Below are 11,808 nucleotides of genomic sequence, written 5' to 3' on the forward strand. Positions count from 1 at the left end.
TTTCTAATTTCAAGCAAAAAAATGACATAAACTCATCTACAGGTTTTACAATAGTTTCTAGGTCACACCTATCCGTGCTCACCCATTGCTCAAATGATAACTGATCAATATAATTTTCTTCAAACTCAGCGAATAAAGTATTTTCCAATGATGAAGAATCTGGACAATCCGAACAAGATCGTAGATAGCAATTTGATGTTGTATTTTCACACAAAAGACTACCAGTTAACATTTTAATATCCTTTGATAAATTGATTCTTTTCAAACTATGTAAGATTAGGTTAATATTTTCGTGTGTTGTGCACACACAAACATTATGTGTTCCTGAATTGGATAGAAGCTTGCATTGCCTTGGACGAAGGCTTGCAAATGAGGAAAAACCTACCTTAATATTTTCGTTAATTTCCTTGAAGCGTGTATACGCTTCTTTCAAAGTAGTCATCATTAATCGTTTTTGGATTGCTTGACGCTTTCCATCTTTTTTTACAGATACATAATCTTTTTGGCCAGGCATAGCTCTACTTACTTCATCGTCTTCAAAATATTTAATTATTTTTTTCTTTTGTCTCATCTGTTAATGAAGTACTCGACCTAGCATTTTTGGTTGCAAGACAGTTATTTTTGAATTGTTTTGTCTCTTTTGCTGTATTTCTATTGGTTTTGAACTCATCAATGGCGTCTTGAATAGACCACGAGCTTGGCAGCATCGACAAAATCAATAATTTTTCTTTCCTTGTCGTGGCTAGATTCGAGAACCTTTCCTTCATATTCATAATTACCTCATCGTAGTCTGTATTTTCCACATCCTCAGGTCCTAATTTGAAGAGGTTTCTTTGTACAGCTTCGTTGATTTCACGGTATTTTTTCTCGGGATAATTGACGTAACCCATCTTCGTCCAATTAATCGGAGTCACTTTTATTCCAGCTATCCCTTCGTTGAAGCGTTCGATGTTGACCTTCTGGATGCACTCATCTTCTGATTGATTTGTTGAAACAGATGTCGCTGATGGTACCGTGGCAAGACTATCTGCACTTGGTACTTCTGGTAACTCCTCAGTTGTTGTCGGTGCATCTAGTAATTCCTCAGTTGTTGTTGTTTTCGAACTTCCTGCAACCTGATCCACCGATGATGTACAGATTGCCCGTTTGTCAACGTTCAAACGGCAGGACGTACAAATGCGTAAATTTGTATTCAATGTAGACATTGGAGCATAACCAGCCGCTTTCAGTTTATCTATGGTGCTTTCGGTGAGATTTCGTAGCTCTTTCGAACACTTTTTTTCTGCAAACGGCCTGCAACAGTTGAGAAAGCGACTACTCATGTTGCTTGTTAGATTTTAATAAACAAAATCACTTTTAAGTTTTTACTGGTATGTACCTATCATGTTTTTGATGTTGTTGAAGTTACTCGCTTTCTCCCAAATATGATTAACAAAGTATATTCTCTACCAAGGCGGGTCTATACCCAGGTGTAATCAGATTTTAACTTTGTGGAGAAAACCAGCGCCGAGAAAACCGACCTGCTTTACTAGATCACCTGGGTATAGACCCGCCTTGTTCTCTACGAGGTAAACTTTTTGCAGGTAAACTAGTCGTATACCTGTATAGAAAACTTTTTTTGTAGCTTTTGTCTTCAATATTAGATTTCTTATAGATTTCTTTTATCAAAAGGTTTCAACACTATTGAGAGAATTTTTCTTCAGTTACGTACAATAAACAATATGACACTATCAAGACTTTAGATCACAACACTGGATCGCGTCTAACTTTCTAATAGATGCTATAATAGTTATGAATAATTAAATAAAATATCATGAAAACAACTTGTTAACCTCATGTGGTACCCTTAACAAAAAATTCAGCAACAAACTGCGGTCCTAAAATAAATTAACAATGAAAAAAAAATTTCACTAAGTGTCAAATTTGTGAAATATTTGAAATGTCATAATTTTTTTGTTTATTGGCTTACCATCACCAAATTTTTATGGTAGATAGCTAATATAATGGACCGTTTTCCCTCAAAAAATTACGTTGGTATTCCGATAGGGTTTTGAGATTTTTATTTTAAAAAATTTTTTTTTTACTGTGTGTATTTTTTTTTTGAATCTTTATTTAGTTGTCTAACTTTGTTTCTTTAGTTGTCTAACAATCGAACGAACCGTTTTTGCTGTGCAGCTTTTTGAATATTTTTGAACCATTTTCACATACACCCTTTTGAAAAGTTAGTCGTGACTCAACTTGAAGATTTGATATCGGAAAATGACGATTTAGATGGAACTGAAAAACTGTGCAAAGTTTCAGATATTTTTGAAATGGTCGATCAGAATCGACTTGCATGCCTCCGTGGAATCCCTCATGTATTATATTTTTTTATAATCCAGACCCTGTACACCACAAACTCGTGTCAATACCACATTTAAAAAACTTCGTTGCAATATTTACGACATTATTGGTGCCGATTCGATGTTGTTTTTATTTGTTATGAATCCATCTCTATCTCAGGGCTCATTCACAAATTTCATAACGCTGGAGGGGGTGGGTGGGTGTCCTTGCGATGTTACGGTTCGTACAAAACCAGAAAAATATCAATACAAAAAGCGTCACAAGGGGGTGGGTGGGTGTCCAAAATGGCCATTTTTAGCGTTACGAAATATATGAACAAGCCCTCACTATAAACAGGGACTTCAATTTTTACAGTTATGCTGTTATATTTGAATTCAACTACTTCTCTGTTGTCTACTTACCAGTAGTTCATCTCTGTTACCGACGCCTCAGAGACAAGTTTATCGAATTACTTATAAATTTGAATATGGAACATTCAAAAGTAATCTATAAAAACTTCGCTCACTGCGTCATTGTTTGTATCGGAATATTTTTTGTAAAACTTGACCATAATTCTTATATACAAACATTTTCCAGTAACATCGATTCGTTCAATAATTCCAAATAATTGATTTGTGCAAAAAAATCTGGTAAATTGATAACACAGACAAACAGACGTCACACTCTCATCATTCTCCGTCGACCACCTTTTTAACGGTCAATTCAAATATATTGTAGGTGGTTAATCCACCACCCGCAGCGCTCGCATCGTTTTTGTTCGCGTTTGACGTTTACACACTAGCGCCACCTGTTGGCCCATAGGCCAAACACACCGATTTTAGCATTGGGCGTACATGTTCTCTCGACTATGATTATGATCGCGATTTATTCTAAGTGTTACGTCTGTTTGTCTGTGTTGATAACATAATCTTTTGAGGCTTGTTAATATTTGTAAATACACTTAAAAGCCATTCCCTGTAAAACAATTATCATCAAAAAAATTTAGAAAATGTGTTTTCAATATGCACTTATCGCGTTCAATAGTTAGGACATGTATGATACTAAACGCGAGTTTTTAACTATATTGTCATTTCTTTTCCATGTTTTTTTCGGGGGCGGGAGGCAATCAGGCTAAAGTGACATTAATAGAATGATGCAAAGGGGAATATGGAGGGGGCGAAGCCGGACGCGACAGGGTTTGCCTAGGAACCAGTTTTGCGGCTGACAAGAATATTTTTGATATCTTGACCAACCAATTTCCTTCTTACTGCTCGATTTTTTTTGTCAATTCTAATGGATATTCTCAGTTAAATAAATATGTTATTATTACGGCAGATAATTTAAATTCCTCATCTTCATGAACGGAAAATCAACAAGAAATGTACCTAATTTAAGTAATATGTCTTGCTCTGATTTTGATATTTCAATTGAACAATGGAATCAAATGCTTGATTCGTTGTTCAAAGCCGTCACTATTGATGTAGCAGTCCATGTTGGTGTAAAATGGATCTCCCTTTAATGGATCCAAAAAACTTTTTAAATTGGAATGCTAGTTCTTTGAATGATAAGAACGACGAGTTGTTTAATTTTCTGACTTCCAATGACATGACTATAGCAGTTGAGTTTTTATTTCTTTGTTGTACAAAAAAATATATTTGCATTGATTGCACTCGTCATATATGTCAAAATCGTAAAACATGATTAAGAAAATCGTTCATTTCATAGGGCAAATACCATTGTTCACCTAGTTTTTGTAGCCTATTTTACTAAGTTTTTTTTTCAGTTTTCTGATGGAGACGAAGAAAATTGACTAGAATTTTTATAATAAATCTTCGAGCTCTAGTGGAATTAAATGGTATAGTATTAAATTCGGTTTTTTTCATCTACTTCTACTTAGAATTTATAAATTATTTTTGTTATGGCTATAGTGGTCATGCGATTCAAAGGTAAAGGGAGTCTATAGAATTTTTTTACAAATGATTGAAATGAATAGGTAGATAGGCGTCGCAAGGGAGCGACAAGATTGAAATTTTATTAAGTGGTGTAAATTGAGCAAGCCATTTTAGCAAGTATTCTACCTAACTTCTCTACTGGAGAAGGGTTAGCTCAAATATAGGAGGATTCAATGCGCTCTTATACTTACGGCAATCAACCGAACGGTTCTATCGATCGGTGACTGTTATTGGGAATAAACTAGAATACACGACGCTTCGATGCTTACTGACTTTAGAATGGTTGCTCAATTTACACCACCTAATAAAATTTCAATCTTGTCGCTCCCTTGCGACGCCTATCCACCTATTCATTTCAATCTTTTGTAAAGATCTTGTATAGACTCCCTTTATCTTTGAGTCGCATGACCGCTATAGCCATTACAAAAATAATTAAAAAAAAAAAACAATCACGGTCGATACCTTCTCCTATTGACGAGAATTTAATACGTGGAGTGCGCCAATGGGGGTTTTATGACAAAATTAAAAATGGCGGCCAAATTCAAAATGGCTTTCAAAATTAGCTTAGTTTCAAATAAAAGCTAAATCATTCCTCTATAGTCTATACGATGCCACTAAATCTGTTGTGTTCCAAGGGAAATGTGAGACATATCACGCGAAAAAATACCTAAGATTTATAAAAAAATAGTTTTTTCGCACACTAGCTGGCGTACGAGGGATCATCCAATTTGGAAAAACCGGAAGGACCACTCTCTAGTTTTAGTACATACTAACGATCAGTAAAATAAATTCTAACGATTTGTGCCGATGGTGGCCTGGTTTCAGCGAGAATCGCTCAGAAGTGATGTTTTGAATATTTCTCTTTCTAAAAATTAAATGAATCTATTCAGTAAACGTGTTTGAAAATTTGATTTTAAATGATATCTAAATAGTATTTTAAAATCTCAACTATATTTTCATTTAGTCCATACTATGATCTTATCCTGGCCTGTACTAAATTAAAAATGTTATACCGTAATTTCGGGTGAAATTGATCACTTTTCACCGTTTTCCATGTCTGTTTTTTATGATGTTGCCAATTCCATACAACTTAATGCAGTAAAACAAGTACGACGGTGAGCCACCTTGGCTTATATACTCAAATTTTCATACAGTTGTGATTTTAGAGCTAAAAATCGTCTCTAAAATAAAAAATCAAGGAACTCCGTTTCGGGGTGAAATTGATCACCTGTCAAAACAATTATTGTTAGTTTTGAAAACAACTTTACTTATTAAATTTGAGCCTCCTGAATCCAAATATGGTTACCAAATTCTTAACAATGCAACATATATGGAAATAATAAACAATTAATTTTCAACAATACCGTAGAAAACGCCTAAATGTAGGCAATTTCCGAAGGAATCTTCTGATATCTATGAAAAAATCAATTATAACAACAAAATGAACAAATTGGTACGAATTTTGATGCTAGAATTCGTTTTGGGGATATATTTCAAGCATCCTTACATATTTTCAGGTTGACACCATGTCCAAATCCTTGTTTAAGACTATAAGTTTATTGGTGTTTGCCAATACCACACAGAACAAGATTATGCAATTTTCTATTATTTTCATAGAAATAAACATTCCTAAGCACAAAAAACTTCACAACATGCAATTTGATAATAATTAAGACAAACAACGTTCATTTAAATGGGTTGCATTGATTTCTGTGCTCAATAGGAGGGAAATAAAATCGTGTGACACAGTGATCAATTTCACCCTATTGATCAATTTCACCCGAATTTACGGTATAGTCCACTCTCCATAACTCGATATTTAAGGGACAATGAAGTAGAGAATATATCGAGTTACAGAACACAAAACCAGTGAAACTGCAATCCAATGGACCTTCGAGTTAGCAATGAAAACCAACTTTTACTATAGTTATCGATCTCGATATTGAGATACGGAGTATCTAGTAAGGGAGAGGTAAATTTTTTTTACCAAAAATCAATTTATTTATTTTTTATTTAATTTACCTATTCAAAACAAAATTTATGATGCCTAAGAGTAGATTAAGGTACCCATGGGCAAGTGAGAATCCGGGTAAGCGGGGCCTTCCATCATAGCTCACTCAGAAAAAGTTTTTCATGGGGGTATTCATCTAGGAAGTTGAAGATACAATGGCTAGGAATGTATAAAGTACAAAAAATATTGTTATTTTTATTACCATGTGGTTCATATAACAGTTGCCTATTCCGCGTTTAGCATCTTGCATTGACTTGCAAAAAAATAAATGTGCTATAAATCCAATTACCATCAGTAAGCTACAATTTTAAGTATTATTACAAGCTGGTAACGATAAACTGGTGTATTGTTTTCATTTCATGTTGAATTTTCGATGGTCTAACTTACCCCAAAATATCTTTATACCCGGGGTAGTGAGATCTATCAAAACAAAAATCAGAATCAAAAATTTTCCTACACGTTTCAAACATTTTCCTAGAAAGTAACACTAAAACATTCAAACAAGTGATTTTTTTTATGTTCAATCTTATATTAGGTAATCCTATAAAAAGGTGAAACAAATTGTAATTTTTAAATATTTTTTAAATACAGTTGTGCTCATAATAAAAGTAGTGATAGCTGATTTTCATACAAAATGCTCAACTTTGGCATGCTGTAACTTTGTTTCCATATGAGCAATTGACATGAAACTTTGGCAGTGAACTACAAATATGCAACTACAATCGCTCAAAATAATAGTAGTTTTTCTTTTGTAAATGTTTGTTCAGTATCTATTTTGTGAAAAAATTGTATTGTTTATGCATTTAAAGCTTGGGTGGAAGTGGTTAAAACGATGAGTAAAGAAAAATCCAAAAACTAAAAAAAAGCAGATATTTAAATTATTAAAACTACTATTATTTTGAGCGATTTTACCTAGTGCTTAACTTTTTAGCCGGTAGTGTAAAAATTTTCGAATCTTGTGAGAATGAAATTGAGTATATTTGTAGTTCACTGTAAAAATTTCATGCCGATTGCTTATATGGAAACAAAGTAACAGCATGCCAAAGTTGAGCATTTTGTATGCATATCGGCTTTCACTACTATTATTCTGAACACAACTGTACGTATTCTAAATTGGACAAAGAATGAGATGAAATTTGAAATGCATCATGAGAATGATTACTTTTTTGTTTTAATTAAACTTAATTTGTTATTTCTGCTAAATGTAGAAGTTACGGTAAACAATTCCATCCCATTAGGTGGTATTCTGCCATGAATTTGAAAAATATTGACATTTGAAAATTATATTGACCAATTTGTTTGAACTATCGTTTGTTTAGGTCCCAATTTCTCCGGGTACCTTACTCAAATTATTTGAGAAAGTTTGGAAACTGATTGAGTTAAGAATTGGGCTTGTAGCAATAATGTATAAAAATCAGTTTATTAATTTCCTATATTCAGATATTTGAGGTTTTAAAAAGAAGTTTGGATAGTGTAATAATCTATTGTTTCAAACTCTACAATACGTCATTGTGTTGAAAAGTAGTTCTACGGCGTTTAAATTAGTCTTTACCGTATCCAAATCATTACACTGATTGATAAATTCCCCTTCACATTTACAATTGTCTCGTCAAAACCTGTTTTTCCCATGCCAAGTTAGTTTGTAAGAAACAAAATTTCTACCACTATGAAAAAATTGAGAATTTATGATATAGGTATATTTATATTTATGAGAAATCAGAATCCTCTTAGCTAGTAACGTCGCTTACTGTGATTACTGTGATTACTCTCACTGTAACAATCATGATTCGCAACACAGCCTAGTCTGTTTATCGTCTACTACTACAGCTTTGATTATATCGAGGAGATAACAGTGCAAGATAAAACCCATCCAAAAAGGCTACAAATCTGGGGAACAACATTGTTATCGGGTGTTCTGAGATTGATTATCATGCCAGTAAAATATAAAAAACACCTACCCCTAAAGCTTAGCTTAGCTTAGCTTAGACTGACTACACATATCAATGGTTGCTATTCCGTGATTGATCGAAGTCAGTGAAAATGCACAAAGAATCAACTAGAAGTTCGGCTGGGATTGGCCATAATCTTCTTCAGTGTGCATAATTCAGTGCCTGTATTTATACAAGGTCAATAACGGCGCAGGCCACGTCCTTGCAGTCAGGTGGGATTGAGGGAAGGAATGTTAGTGTGTAACATTTGCTATTTGGAGACCGTGTTTGCCGCTGCATCTCCACAAAGGTTACTGGGAGGGATGTTTGTTAATGGGGAGGATCGTTGGGTCACAGGATTCACTTTGATAAGTGATTAGACCATGATAAATAGTTATTTGTCAAATATAAATATGCTTTTATGAAAATATAATATTTTCATTTGATATGAACAATTTCTATGTAGAGGAAAATTATGCCGACACTTGAGGTGACGAACCATTCAAAGTTTGTTGAAAAAATACCTAAATGTAACATTCCTACAGCTGTCAGGACAAAAGCATGTGTTATTATATTTTACTTATTTGAAAAAGAAACAAAAATCCCGATTGGCTGGAACATCATAGAACACTCATATTCTTATGCCGACATTTACAGTGGCGAACCATCCAAAGTTTGTTGAATAAAGTGAACCTTTCGCAAGCCTACACTTGTAGTGTCGAACCATTCAAAGTTTTTTCAATTACAAAAATAAAGATAAAAAGAAAGGGGTGTTTTGAAAACAAAAAATGTTAAACATAAATAATTCATGAATTAGAGTTTATGTCGACACTCACAGTGACGAACCATTCATATTTTGTTGAAAAATCATATTTACGTCTTACCATTGTATCGATTGAATGTGCAGTCATACATATTTTATAGATTAGAAATAGTAGCATGAAACGAGCTCACCAATTGATCCGTCATCCTTGACTGAGCAGCCACAATCCACGTTTAGCTTGACTCGTTTGCTCGGCTATATAAAAGAACTCAGAGAAAATAGGCGCATGACCCGAGAGGGAAAACAACTGACGACTGCTCGGGCTTTCGTGACGCACTGCCAAGGAGCAAGCGTCAAGGTTGAAAAATCAAACAGAACTAACCGATCGCGGAACTTCTTCACTTCACTCGACCGACGCGTGGCATGTTTGATCCTGCCCTCGTCACTCGCTCCCGCAGGAGCAAGCTTCAAGGTCGGAAGATCAAACTAAACTCTATAAAAAAAACACCTACCCCTAAAGGTAAAAAAGCGAGAAAAATGAGTTTTATCATCGTTCTTTCGTTCGCTGCTGTTACAACTTGCCTATCAAGAACAGATGCGATGTTGTTCTTCGCTTGTTCAATCGTGCCTAACTCGGCAATTCCTGCCCATGAATTCCAATTGAAAAGTATGTTTGCTATTAGTGAAAGCTAATTGAAAACTTTGTCTGTTATCATTGAGGGCAATTTGAGAATTCACTGAGATATACCTATATATGCTTGATGTTGGAATTAGTCTGCAACTAGATAAGTGCTTTATAAAAATAGTTAAGTAAAAATTGATCATTAATTAAATTTTTAAATGAAGGCAAAATTAAAATCATTTTTTTTATGGAGTATGGACCTATGCACGAGTTCACTACCTGACGTTTGAGCGGTGCAGTGTTATCTACGTGACCATGGCAACGAGTGAATTCGGCACCGCTCAAACGTCAAATTAGTGAACTCGTGCATCGGTCCATAGTAATGATAGAAGAAAGAATTCTGGAAAACGTGAACTGTCAAAAATACACCGTGAAGTATCATCATGTTTACATGAACGTTCTCGGAACTAGGCAACGCGTTCCCACAAACGTGATCTAGTTCACGGTGTATTTTTGCTTGTTGACGAATTCATGACTGCTGTTCACGGATGCGAAAACAGATTTTTTCTGTGCATCTTGATGCTGAAAGTAGGATATGTTTTCGGCTTGCTTTCTTTTCAATGTTGAACTTTGCCATGGTAGGCGCTCAGATAGGCGTTTCTTGTGAGCTTTTTCAGATTTTTGAAGAAATCGCTAGAAAATACTCATAAAGAATTTCTGATAGATTGTCAAAAATAAATCAAAAAACATTGCGAGTTGCAATTGAATTCAATCAGACACCAATGCAACGGGAGTCCCGGCACAGACTAGACAAGCACGTAGAGATGACCCAGCGTGATGTGCTTACCATTTTTGCTCTAATGAGATTAATCGCAATGCAGCAAAATTGCACTGTTCACAGATCGTTTGAATTGTGTAGGTTACATGCAAAAACCACTGATCACAGGGCGGATAGATCAATTGGCGCTAATCGCCCTCCCGTTGGTGAAACGTTTTGAGTTTTCTCTGCCACCTGCCCGCCTTCGAGTTTAGAGCTACCCGGTATTTATTTTTTTTTTCATCTCGTGCGAACCGTGTGATTTGGTTTCACAAGATTTACCATGCAGCGCCATTCTGATGCAGCGTCCCCACACAGTTCAGCGTGCATATGCTCATTGGGTGCAATTATTTTTTGTAACGATCCATATTTTCATTGTAGCTTTAGTATGGAACCGCTGGAACAGTTGCAGCGAAAAGCGCTCCATTGGATATATCCAGCATAGGAGTAGTAAGTACACACATAAATACGTGATCTAGAAAAAGAAGCATGAGATTATTATGGGTTATGGTAATCGATTATGTAACACCGTAATTCTCGTGAACACCTTCTTGGTCGGAAAGTTTGCCCAAGAGCCGATGCTTATGACAAAGCTCTTGTTTCGTGTCGCAGATCGATCTTAGGGTTGGATGGGCTTCTTCTCCGGGGGCGCTAAGTTAGTTTACTAGAAGGACCTTTTGCAAACTAAACGTATGAATGTAACATGTATGAGCACACATGGACAGCTGGACCATATCGAACCAATATGCACCGCGGTGGATCGAGTAATGAGCAAATGATGCAAGGGAAAACGATACCTACTGTGTGAAAAAAATATGCCTGGCTGAGATGAAATGAAATTCTGTTGTTATTCTTTCATTTTTTTTCATCTTTACATATTAACGAATTTTTTTGCCCTGGGATAGTTTATTTCGAGATCAACGACTTTTAGTTCCCTTCAGAAGGAAGCCGTAACTACAACTTTTACGTCATAAGTGACTATCTCGGGGGATTCCACCTAATTGATATCAACCCGAATGCCACTACCCCGAATATACCATAAACCTGAGTGTACAATTACTCTGAACGACAATTCCCCACTTTAATGGAATTCGTGGTTATAGGTCGTTTGGGGAAATAGAATTCGAAGTAAAGGCATTCAAATTAATGGCATTCAAGGTATGGGTTAGAATCATCTCGATCCCAGGTTCTCGGTGTGATTTATAACCACCACACTGCACCCGTTCCCTGAAAAAAGCCTGACCCTCTCATAATATCCTGAAGTCGCTATTTACTGCAGAAGCTGAGCTACAAAATAAATATGACTTCACAGATTATTAAATTAGAAGAAAACATCGGAAAATCAGTGCAAAAAGCAACAAACACAATTTGATTTCTTTTATTCCTTAGATAT

This window comes from Aedes aegypti, chromosome 2 (assembly GCF_002204515.2).
Source record: "Aedes aegypti strain LVP_AGWG chromosome 2, AaegL5.0 Primary Assembly, whole genome shotgun sequence".
NCBI classification, from domain to species: Eukaryota; Metazoa; Arthropoda; class Insecta; order Diptera; family Culicidae; genus Aedes; species Aedes aegypti.